Source organism: Rhyacophila brunnea, unplaced genomic scaffold, assembly GCF_057557595.1.
Source record: "Rhyacophila brunnea isolate RB1 unplaced genomic scaffold, BYU_Rbru_1.0 scaffold_6, whole genome shotgun sequence".
In the NCBI taxonomy this organism is placed as follows: Eukaryota; Metazoa; Arthropoda; class Insecta; order Trichoptera; family Rhyacophilidae; genus Rhyacophila; species Rhyacophila brunnea.
In genome coordinates this window covers 277432-290421 of record NW_028233276.1, presented here as the reverse complement: position 1 = coordinate 290421, position 12990 = coordinate 277432, and the positions used below count along the sequence as shown (strand labels likewise).

At 32.9% G+C, this 12990-nt stretch overlaps 1 protein-coding gene across 2 annotated transcripts in view; it reads left to right on the top strand.

Annotated features, from left to right (window-relative positions):
* Nucleotides 1-1224: 1224 nt before the first annotated feature.
* LOC147065065 (uncharacterized) overlaps nt 1225-12990 on the top strand; it is a 65335-nt gene continuing 53569 nt past the window's right edge. Inside the window, exon 1 of one of the 2 annotated variants that reach the window (XM_085957009.1) lies at nt 1225-1427. The gene's annotated coding sequence lies outside the window, so the exon portion shown is untranslated. Of the gene's footprint in view, nt 1588-12990 lie in introns of both variants that reach the window. The other variant, XM_085957008.1, reaches the window with a different exon arrangement.

Genomic DNA, 12990 nt, shown 5'->3' with positions numbered 1-12990 from the left:
CGGCTTATAGTGTCGTAGGTCCCTAGTACAAATCCATGTATGATTGGACCCAGAGTATGGACCTAATAGGTTGACCTAGTGGCTAACATTCATTTCTCGAAAAGACATCTGTTAATACAACCACTACTCTGTGGAGGTCCACATGGTTCCGAGGATCGAACATGGTGAATTAATTTCTTAAAAGACAACGTAATGTTATTTGTATTTTAATTTCTAGACTTACTGATTATTTTATGTAAATATAGCAAAACTTCATGATTATCGGAAGATATAATGATGTGTATAATGATCACAACTGTAAAAGTTTGACCTTTTTACTCATTCGTTGATCTCCGTTAGTCAGTAGCAAAGTATAGACAAATCGGACGAATTATTGTCATATTATTGTACTCGGATTTTTGTCTCGTCTGTGTCGTCTATGATTTATTCTGGATGGGAACCGTTTCCTCGTGTCAAGCCTATCAGGCACCATTAGCGAGCGGTGTGAGACTAGTCAATGCGCTCCCGTGAGCGACATTTTTGGTGACGTGCTATGTATTTTGTATTCGAAATCTTATTTTTCTGTATAAAATTGTACTTAAGTATGTTTTTATTTAATTTTTATTATTATTATTATTTTATATATTCTCTTCTTCTCTCTTGCGTGGGTAATAATTGTTATAATGTAAATCTCATGTTGTGTACGTCTTGAATTTAGATTTGTTATGTTCACAATGTTTTTGTTTTCTTAAATAAATACAAATAATTCTTTTATTTTGTTAACTGTCAATTCATGGTGGAACTGCATTGTATTGTTGTTTTTATTTAATAAAACGCAATTTTTTATAGTACTTATTCCACTTTTAATTAATATATTAGGACCGGTTTCGTCCGCCTCAGTGGGACATTTTCATGTTCATGTTGAAAATGTCCCACTGAGGCGGACGAAACCGGTCCTAATATATTAATTAAAAGTGGAATAAGTACTATAAAAAATTGCGTTTTATTAAATAAAAACAACAAAAATAATTCTTCCTGGCCAAAATCATTGAAAGGGAGCCGTAATGAAGAGAACACGTAAATATATGAATACTTTGTAATAGGTACGAAGACATTTTAATTTTATGTTCACTCTAGTATTAGTTTAAAAATAAATCGGTCATCCTTTTTCAAGCGTATCGTCTGTATAAATAAAATTAATTCTCTAGAATTCGAATTGGTTATTCGCATTTTGCAAAGTGAGTCAGTTTTAGCGAAGTTATATTGCGGTCGGTTGTGCTGTAGATAAATTTCGCGATTATTCTAACAAAAGTTGACAAAACAAGTGAAAATACTGTAAAAATATCATTTTATAATAAACATAAATAAAGACTGATGCGATATTCTGACTTGTGAAGTACATTAAATATTTGAAACTGGTTTTCGTATGGAATATACGACAAAATAAGGTGTGCTTGAAATTTATTAGTGTGTTTTGATGTCGGATTATTTTTCTGACGTTTTGTTGTTTTTTATTGTATTATAATAGTGATCAATGACGGTTTCATTTATATCCATATTGGATAATAATATGTTGGGTGTATAAATTGGATTACCCTAGTTGTATAGGTAAGAAATTTACCCTTTTCTATTATAAATAAAATAAGGGCTCGAAGAAATCGTCTTCAAGATAGGTCATCCGGTATGGGTTGCCGGTTCATGATATTCGTATTAAAACATTGAAATCTATATTAACAAAATGATCACACTGTGAGTTAAAATGTGAAAGGTTGCCATTTACCGGGCTAAATTAATAATTATAAAAGTGTTTTAGAGACACCTTCTCATGTCATTGTTTTAAAATAGCTTCCGATCAAAGATGAACTAAAAACAATTTTTAATGCAACGTAAATGAATCGGCAAATAGCTTTAGGTACTGGCTAAGCGAAAAAGTATTGATAAACTCCGAACATTATTCATAACTTACTGAATTGTAATATTTTATAAAAAAAAACAATGCCGACCGATTCCGTTTTAAAATAGTTTTTTTTCACTTTTATAATTGTTATAAATTGTATATTATATTCATTGAATCGTCTACCCATGGCACGTTATTTATAATATAACCAATGTCACGTTTTGTGAGCCATACATTTGAATAATAATTTCATTATTTTTAGTCTTTATTAAACTGTTTGAATTATTGAATAAATTGATTGCTTAGTTACTAAATATTTTAGGAATAAAGCTATGTTTGGTAGATAACATAATATTATAATTTTTCAACAACGTTAATATTATAATGTATAAATTATACAATCATAACCTATAACGGTTTGATTTGGTTTTTTTTCAAAATAAATTATTCAACTCTTATAATATATACTTACCACAGAACAGATTTCTGAGTTTCCTGATACTTACTTATACTTATATTCTCAATGGCTATTCACAAGTTGTACAATATAGATTTTTTGTATTATCAAGTATTTAAGAATTTATTTTTATTAATGTTTAATGTAGATAAATACACATTTTTTTAAAATTTATTATATTTCTAAAATTGTCTAAAATTAAAGAAGTTTTCTTATTTAGTATAATATTATAGGTACTGTTCTCTTTATCATAATATATTTTAGGAACCGTTACTATATTCCGGTTGACCCACCTGCAATTCAAGCCCTGTTTCATGACATATTTTTCGCGCAAATACGTAATTGAACATTGAATTGGATTTCCGAAAGTCTTGTGATCACTTCTTCCCAAATGGATAACTTAAAATCCTCAAAATACTTTAAACTAAGATGAGTTGATATAGTTTTTTTTAATGTCACGAATGCGAAATCACACTTAGTTAGGTGAAATAGTAGTAGCAAAACTCAACTAGTAATAATTTCTAATTGGTTCGATCCGGTGATGTTACAATATGTATATGTGATTGCTTTACTACTGCAACCAGTACCTAGGTACCATTGTGACCTGTTAATACCTGAAAATTAATAAAAAATCAATACCAAGTACTTAGTGCCCGATGAATCTTCCGGGTTTTACTTTAACATTTTTGACATTAAACAATGTTTTGTTCAGATGGGTAATAAAAACATCAATGTTTATTAATAATGCATGTAGTTACTTATTTTAAATATTATTTTATCATGTTATTTTCTCGTTATCGCACTGGAATAGATCTATTAAAGCGATTTGACGGTGATTATTAAATAAATAAATCAAAAACGTGAACTCAATTTATCTCCAAAATAATGAATATCAGGTCATAAAACGTTACTAAACATATATGAATATAATATTATGCCTCAGTCATAATCAGGAGCGGCTCTAGTATTTTGTCTAGGTGGTACAAATATTTGGTAGGTAGCTATGCATATATTTTAATAATTTATTAGAGGTTTTGGGTCGGCATCTTTCTCACTGGACAATTTATTAATTAAATCAGAATAATTTATTACATGGGAAAATTATATCGATAGCGACAGTGCACACAATATGGTGACATTTCACTATTAGGTAACTGTCTGAGACATTTCCAGTCATAAAGAATACTGATGTTTTCCATCCAAACGTAGGGTCCCATGATACGCTCGATTATGACCGGTTATGATGCGACCGGGGTCGAAGCAATATCGAATCAATGCATTTATGGCAAGCACAAGGTCGAGCAGGTCAAGCCATTTTTCTCGGTCCATTGCCACATTCTGTCGTGTGAGACCTGCAGTGCGAAGATCGATTTTTTAAATTGCTACAGTGCGGGGGAGGATCGGTCACAGTGACGGAATCCGTGCCGTATGGCCACAAGGGTGCGGAGTGTCACGGTCTCTGACGGCATCTGAAATATACATCCCAGCCGCGTAAACCGCGTCTTCGTCATCTCATCCGTCACCAATGACTGACTTGGCAGGTCATGAACTCGAGTGTTAGGGATGGGAATGAATATAGCAACAACCACATTCAGTCCAAGATTTTTGTATTTTTCTATAATATAGGTATGTTTCTGACGCTGTTCTGAATTATGTATATTAATAAGATGAAAATGTTGCATTCTTAAATTGTATCTACTTATTTTCCATGAAAAAATATGTCTCGGTCATTTTAGCGTGTTTTCATTTCACTGAAAAGATTTATAAAGTTGCCAGTAAAATACAACACGTATAAAATAGCGATAAAATCATAAATCTGACAAATTTGCAGTTGCCAAAAATACTGTTTCGGATTTCGCAGAGATTTGGCTAAGTTTAACAAAATCTTGGAGAATGCCAAAACCACGAGTTGATTAATCGATTTACATCGCTGTCCAATCGGTACTGGCGGCCCGCGGGCCATATTCTCGCCGCACATGAATAAATTTCGTATATCAAATAATGTAAAGAATACCCATTTAAATTTACCAATCATATTATCCGAAAAAAGAAACTCTTAACGAATTTATTTAGTTGGAATAGTAAATTTTGGATACCTTAAGTAACTCAGTTTTACCAAAATCTTTTCCTGAATACCATAATATTATAACTTCATGTTCCGTATACCTACTTATTTACTAATTATATCTCTCTCGGGAAGTAATTATATTATAGTATTTGGTATTTGAGGTGTATGTAGATCAGCGATTTCCAAACTGGGAGGCGCGGAGTATTGCAAAGGGAGGCGCGAAAAGTTTAACCTTAACACAATTAATGTAGCCACAGGTTTGCAGTTTGCAAATGCATACTTTATAAAACGGCCGCTAGTTATAAACTACATAAATAAACAGTACCTATTATAAAAGGTTGTTTGCAAACCTATCTGAAAATATGGATTCGAATGTTATAATACATAAGTACGTCACAATATACTATTGTGAAGCGCGCTAGCTATCTCGTGAAAAAATGAAATAAAAGGGTCAAATTTAATCATAATGTTGAAATTTGAGGCAAATTTGTTTAGGAACGATAATTCTGTTGTTAAACTTGTCTATTTGGTTGAAATTTAAAAAAAATGGGTGATTAAATCAATGTATTCACTGATTTAAAAAGACAAAGTGAAGGCATTCATAAAAAATTGGAGCTTTGAAAATCAAAATTTGTCAATCAAATCAAAGTTCGCCATATTTCCACTTTTAAATGATTTCTGCGCCAGATATATTGAACCAAACAAAAACCTATTTACTGAGTTCTTGGTTAGTTTGTTAATGCAATTTTCACATTATTTTATTAATAGTAAAAAAAAGGTTGTTAAATATTTTAAATATCTGGTTGTGCGTTACAATTTGATGTGATACCTATATGATGATTAATATACCTACTTAAATAATAACTCCCGTGTATAATTTAGTAAACACTACTTTAGAGCACCTCACTGCCCTTAACTTCAGCGATAGGTAGGTGGGCCCGCCAAAGATCCTGGCCTGGGGGCCCCCTTCAGGATGTGGGGCCCATGATATAATCCATCTGTCAATGAACGGTAATGAATTTGGATTGACTACTATTGAAATTGATTGTGCTAATAAAAAAGCACATTCATCGCATGAAAAACAAATTAATTTAAAAATTAATATAATATAAGTAGGTACCTAGTTAGTAAAACTTTGTGTATTTTAATATTTTTGTATAAGTACATTTTTGACTATATAAAAAGGTGTCTATTATTTAATGAAATAAAGGGGGGGGAGGCGCCAAGATTAGATTTTTTTAAAGGGAGGCGTAATAACATAAAGTTTGGAAACCACTGATCTAACGTATTTCGAAAAATATCCGTTTACTGATCGATACGCGTCCACTTAATTTAATGAGTCACGTAAATGTAAATCTTTCTCCTGTTTCGCAGTCATGTAAGAATTTAAACCAGTTTTATGAACTAAATCACATGCAAGAGTTGCAGACGATCGTTTAATAAAATTATGGTCCATCGTCCAGGTACCTACGTACTCCTCGCAATTATTCCTTACGGCCGATGACTTATACTACATAACTTTTATTGGCCGAGGTAAACTGTTTGATTATTGTTGTAGGTACATGAATACACAATATTGCCAAGTGGTAGCATGGCCCCCACTTCTAGAAGCGGGTCGCGAGGCTAGGATCTTTGACGGGCCTCCCTACCTTTCGCTAAGGTTAAAGGCAGTGTGTCGCTCTACAGTAGCGTTTTCCATGTGGTGTTCAGGGTAAACTTAAGGGTAGGATTTAGTACAGGGCTCTAAATGGACCGGAGCGCCGATCCGGTTTATAGAATTCCCAAAATTATCGCTTGAATAAAAATTAATTTAACCGTCTGAGGCAGATAATCCGTTAAACAAAGTATCTAACACACTTATTTTTATAAAATACACATACAATTAGAAAACTATGTATTATATTTATATAATGTAAATTTTTTCGTAAAATTATCGAGTGCTCCGGTTCTTAAAATTTTCTATTTCGAGTGCTGATATAATAATACTTACAACCACTTGACTTATAGAGTTATCGAGTAATGACACACAATTAAAAATTTCAACACAACCATATATTTCAAAATATACTTATTTGTTCTGCAAATTTCTATTATTAATTACTTAATTATTATAAATACTCAAAAGAATATAAAAAAATTAAAAACAAGGAAAAACTTGCAGAAGAAAATATCACATTGATTGGATAAGTAGGTAGTTATCGTACTTATGTATTATCAAAATCCCGACTATATTGTTATAATACGTTTTTCAAGTACTTAGGCAAATTTGGGCTTGTTAGGCAAACGACCGTTCGTCGAAGGAGAATATAATATTACCGCCCAGTACTTAGGGGCCTTGCGCAATGCTCCAATTGGGCCTCGCACTTGTTAAGTCGGCCCTGTCTCTCAGGACCTTGCCGTGAGTTTAATAATGCCCATCCTCCATATTTCACTACATTGTATTATCATTAGTCAAACACCATCGTTTCCTCCTTGAATGTAGGTAGATGATCCCATAAAAATTATAAAACATACCTACTCCAACTCTCGAAGATTATCGGCAAAAAAACTAAATTTTCCGGTGTTTCATAAAATACGGAATCGTTATCACTACGTTTTGATAAGATTTAAGACTCGTAGCTCAGATGATAATATAAATTCTAAACACAAACTTGGACGTAATCACTATTATAGAACGTTCAAGGGCAATAATTTTCCTGAAGCGTAGGTTCGACTATCTCTGTTATTATTTCTATCCATCGTTGTATAAAATGTAGCAGGAAAATACTCAAGAATAAGCAGTACGTTTTATCTAAATCGTATAGGTCGGTCATTAGGCTTTATGCATCACATCACACTGACCTCATCAGGCGGCGGGGGAAGCCGCGCTGCGAACCTCTGATTTTGATCGATTTACAATTCCTGAGATCACTGTAGCGAGAGAATGCCTCATCTGATCGGAGCAATTCTGGTATCAATTTGAGCTTAAAAAACAAAAACCAAGTAAGTAATACAATAAAAAACAAACAATTTAATTTTTTACCCACAAAAATGGCTGTACCAAATAAGAAACAAAAACTCTGTGGAGCTAGTTGTAGTAATTCTGGCAGACAATGTATGGCGTAATTTAAAAAAAGTGATAAAGCTAATATGTGTGCTATGTTCTGTGAGAACATCATCATTTTTTAATAGAATTTTTAAAAACTCCTTTTTTCTCCATGAAAAACTGCAGACAGACGAAAAATAATAGTTGGCAAATTTTGACACGGGTACGAAAAAAGGTTCGCCAACTCTGGTCTAGTAAGTACAATGAACCTGTTAATCAGAAATAAATGCGGATAAAAACACAATAATAACGAATACGGTTTGATGAAATTTGAAAAATATTAATAGCATCGGCAGTTCATACTAATTTCGAAATTTTTCAGGCATTTTCCATAAACAAGCAATAACTGTGAATATAGGAAAGAAAACAGAGACGTTCGCATGTTATGTCAATCCAGTTTATTTTTATTTTGTAGTGAACACCTTGGAATTTCCGCGCGTTGTGATAACACGGATAAAAAATACTTATGTTTATAATAATGTACGTAGGTATCTATGTAGCTGGGATTTCCTTAAAAAAGAGGCAAGCCCATTTTTTATTTGGTTTTAAGATAAATTAATCTTATAGCTAGTGGACCTACCTAATAACTTAATTATACTTAATAAAATAAGTATATTTTTAGCAGACCTAACGGTGAAGGCCAGTCGCAAAATGATCCATAATACGTCGCCAATTGATACAATAATTTAGGCAGTCATCATGATAAAAATATAAACATTTTTGCTGTAGGTACCTACTAAATATTAATTAAACTTTATATTTGTATCGTTACTTTCACGGTAGGAGAAATATTAATTGCAACGATTTCTATTTCGAGAGCAAATATTATATCTTCTTTTTAGTAATGTTTATAAAGCGTAGGTACGAAGCAAACAAAAAAAATTGGCACGGAAAGTTGTATTGCCACCCACCATTGATGAATTTAATGAATATTGCCAGGCAGTTTTCGAGACAAATTAGGGTTAAGTCCGCTGAGTTAAGACGGAGTTAAGTCTAGACGGAGTTAAGTCCGCTGAGTCGCTGAAAATCGTGGATCATTTTAAGTTTCATAAGGTTCATCCAATAAGTAATAAATTAATGATTTCCACTTACCAACTTTCAACCAATTAGCAGAGGAGAAAAACATTACTATCAAATTAATATTGTCGATTTAAAGCTTGTCCGGATGACGCGTATCTCGCAGCGATTCGCCGTTCATGTGGACAGCTCAATGAGATCATCTGTACCTCGACCGCGAGCGAGATTTGACACGCAACGATTAGGTACATGTGGACGGCTCTATACGGTCGCATGTACAGTAAAAACAAAACAATGATTCCGATGTCCGAGCCCTACTAATGGTAGATATACTAATTACCTGGCAGCCGATGTGCCCATAGCGCTGCCAACGATACAAGTATTCGTACGCATACAATCCACGAACCGAAGCATTGTTTTGTTTTTACTGTATCTGGAATGAGCGTGAGTTTTCACGCGCGAATCAGATCGCGTCATCTGGACAAGGTCTTAATTTGTAAATTAATCATTAAGTACAATACCAGGGAATTCAGAAATAATGGGAACTGAAATACCTAACGGGTAAGCAGAAGCAGGCAGCCGATCTCGAGTTAGGAAGAATACGGAATAAATTTAAACACGTGTCAAGAATACGTTATACCTCGAATACTGAAAACTGCTCTCGGTTTATGCATTTACGCTCATTTAATATTGGTGTATGACTCACACTATTGCACGTGCATAATGCGTGCTTCATTTTCGTAGGACACTCACACATTCAAAACCCTGCATCAACATGTGGCGTACTGAATATAGCCTATCGGTATTCTATTTATTATCTGTTCTGTGTACAATACCTTAGTAGGTTCCTATATAAATAGTATTATGTACCGCGTTTATTTCTTCAATATTTCGTTTGACATGGTTTTTGGAATACCTCTGAATATTTGATAACTCTTCTAAACTAATTCAAAAAATATTTAAATTCCATTCACAGATCATATTATTAAATGTTTATATTTTGTTTCATTCCTAAACGTGTACTATGCGATATGCGAAATAATGTCTCAGAACCCTACGATATTTTGCTGCACTGAAGTTTTCACTAAATAAATAAGTACCTATACCCTCGTAGCCGACAACTAATTATTGGTACTGTAATTGATCAGCAATCTTGGGGCAAAATACTAACTAAAGAATTATTGGATGGCAGTAGCGATTGCAATCCCGGGATCCTGAACTATTTTCGATACCTATGAATCCCGGGATTGGTAAACATAATCCCGAAACTTTCGGGATTGAGTTTTTTTATCAATTTTTATGGAAAATAAAATAAAAACGAAAATGTAACAGAAAAAAATACTTTTAATGACATAAAATATTATTATTTATACTTACATTAAATACAAATACATTAGAAATAAATTGAGTTTGAATCAAGTTTGATTTATTACCCATGTGTTGCCAATTCATTTTATTTTTTCACATAAATTAATAAAAATGAGAAAGATTGGAAAAATTCCACCATGTTTTTAATGCATTTGTCATTTTTTTTATTTTAATTGAACTTGTATTTGTTATCTTTTCATAAATAAATAAAACTGTTTTACTTTCACATTATTATTTATACATATTACAATATTATTTACTCCATTAAACTTATGTATTTCCAAGATTGAACATACACAATATTAACAATAAATGTCTTAAATTATACTAAATTTATTGTTGACCGATTTTATCAACGTTATTTGTATATACAGAAATTTTATACTATTCAAAAAAATACCAATCCCGGGAACGTCAAATCGTAATCCCGAAATCCCGGGATCGAAATTTTGGCTCGGGATTGGATTCACTAGATGGCAGTGACGTTATAGACAAAATTACTCCCTTAAGCAAACTTAGAATACCGAGCCCCTTAAATTTTATCTTCAAATTGTCTGCAAATTCGTTAGGTACCTACTTACCTATTTTATTATTTATTTTCGACCACCTAACTTATACAGACAAATACACAATCTTTAAATTGACATAGGTCCACACTTGACTATCAATAATTGCGAATTAGAGTATTTCCACGATACATATTTTCAAACAGCGGTGGCTTTACGTATGTGTAGGTCTGTGGCGCTAACGGTTTTGGAGACACCCATGCGAACATCTGTGCGATAAACCTCTATTACAATATGTTATAATAATTATTATTCAAGATTTGTTATGCTTCGATTATTTTCCAAACTACTTAACATGTCGATATACAAATCGAGGGCATCGTTGGGTTCATAGAAAACCGATAATGCTCTCAAAAGTTGATGATATATTTACATTCGTTCGCCCTGTACGTGCCCTGCATGCCGCCCTTATACAATGCACGGCCTGCCTACCCCCACGGGACGTCACTATTACAGGTAATTTACCTTTCTTATTTTTTTTATTCTTCTTCTCTCTTTTGAACGAACAGTCGGCAACAAAAAACGCGTATTTTTAAACGCTTCATCCTTGTCAGTGGCCAAATGCTCCGTCCATAACAGGATGTAATTTTATGAAGGCTTCAATTAAAATTAATCGGATGCAATCCCATGACATTACTTAATTGATAATTTATAACGACTAGGGATTGCAATACCGAATGAAAATGTCAATACCGGTTTTTCGGTATATCTTATTGAATAACGGTATTACTACCGGTATTTTTTAAACATTAAAAAAACAGAAGTACGTACTTATCAATAAAGATATAGCTATTACAATCTTTTAAAAATATTATTTTATAGAAAAAACCTACATAAGTACATTTATTATGTTGACATTAAAAAATATGTATTGATCATAATTGTAGAACTAGTGATTTTTTTACAAATAATTTGAATATATTGATAATTTTAACGCCCTCAAAAGTTCACCAAGTGCAAATAAGTCCGGCTGCAGGAAAAGCTTCTTAAATTCAACGCTTGTACAGTCATCAATAATTATAGAATAATTGAACATTTTTGTCACGGATGTTTTCTATTTCGAAATAATATTATGATAATTCATGGCGACAATTACTTACTTATATAAATATATTTGATGAAATTTGTTTTATTATTTTTTCACCTCTGTTTGATTCCCTCAATTTTCTTTTGCATTTTAGCAGCACATAATTTATAATTCATTTTAAAAAACATTAACGAGTGTGCTTTCTTAATACCGAAAATTCCGGTATTTTGAATTTTTAAAACCGGTATTTCGCTATTGATAAATACTGGAATACCGGTATTGCAATCCCTAATAACGACACATGTTTAGTATTACGTTTCTTCTCATTTTCGTACTCGAAGTTGACCTCATTAGGTAGGTCACGACCCAAATCCACTATCTTAATATAATTAGCTTTTCTATGATTTGACCTCATATTGTTTGTCATTCCATCAACACGTATTCCCTCTTACAGGTCTGACTTCGTCAGGTTGACCTGTCCGACCTTTGACATTACCAGACGGTCTCCAAGCTATCGTTTTCTTTGCACGCATATTTTTTAATATGATTTTAAAGTAACCGTCAAAAATGTCTTATCAGTCTTATCACTATAACAGTTTTCCCAATTTTTTCTGTAATTAAAATAATTGTGCATCATGGATATTTGAGAAATACCTACCATAAAAAATACTGCTTACCAACCTTTTTCACGTCACGGTCACCTAACTATCACTTTTCAAACATAATCGCCGCCACCACTCTTGCCAGAAACATAAAAATATCACACGAACTCACACAGGCCACGATGCACTGAGAATGCAACGGCAACACCTTTTAAAATCGGTGGAACTAAATGCCCACAGGGAAGCCCTAAAACCCGCTGGATAGGCGAACTGATAAAGTTCGGTGGATATAGATAGGTACGTGGCAGCGAAGAACTAGGGACCGATAAGAATGGAAGGATCTAGGGGAGGTCTTTATCCAGCAGTGAATCGACCCCGGCTGACGATGATGATGACTTGATGACGTGTTTACGACATCACAATGTTTTATATTTGGCGATGCATGCAGGCGATGCATGCATGATTCTCGATCATTTTATAGAGGACTTTTAAAAAAATTGATTGTTTTTATTTCAAAATAATAATGGCGCTTCACCTCAACTACGCTCAGACGTGTGCTTTAGGTACTAAGCAGAGCTATTAAATTATTTTTGATTGGGTGCCGACTAATAGTATTGAAATATAAGTAATATAACTATTATTTAAATTTAAATAAATATGGTTACCTACTCTTTCATTTTTTAGTCTTTACAAATAATAGTAATTTTGTTATCGCAACAAAATGTAAGAAATCATAATACTTACATTAAAATATGACGTTGATTAAATGCTGAAAATTCTCTACACCTACACAATAAGATTATTAGGTACGTACCTCGCGGCACACCGGTTGTGACACTCACACATGCGCTAAGCATTGCATAATAATTATCTAATACCTACGGTGTATTACAGGTATAGATAGAGGAAACAAAATAACATGCA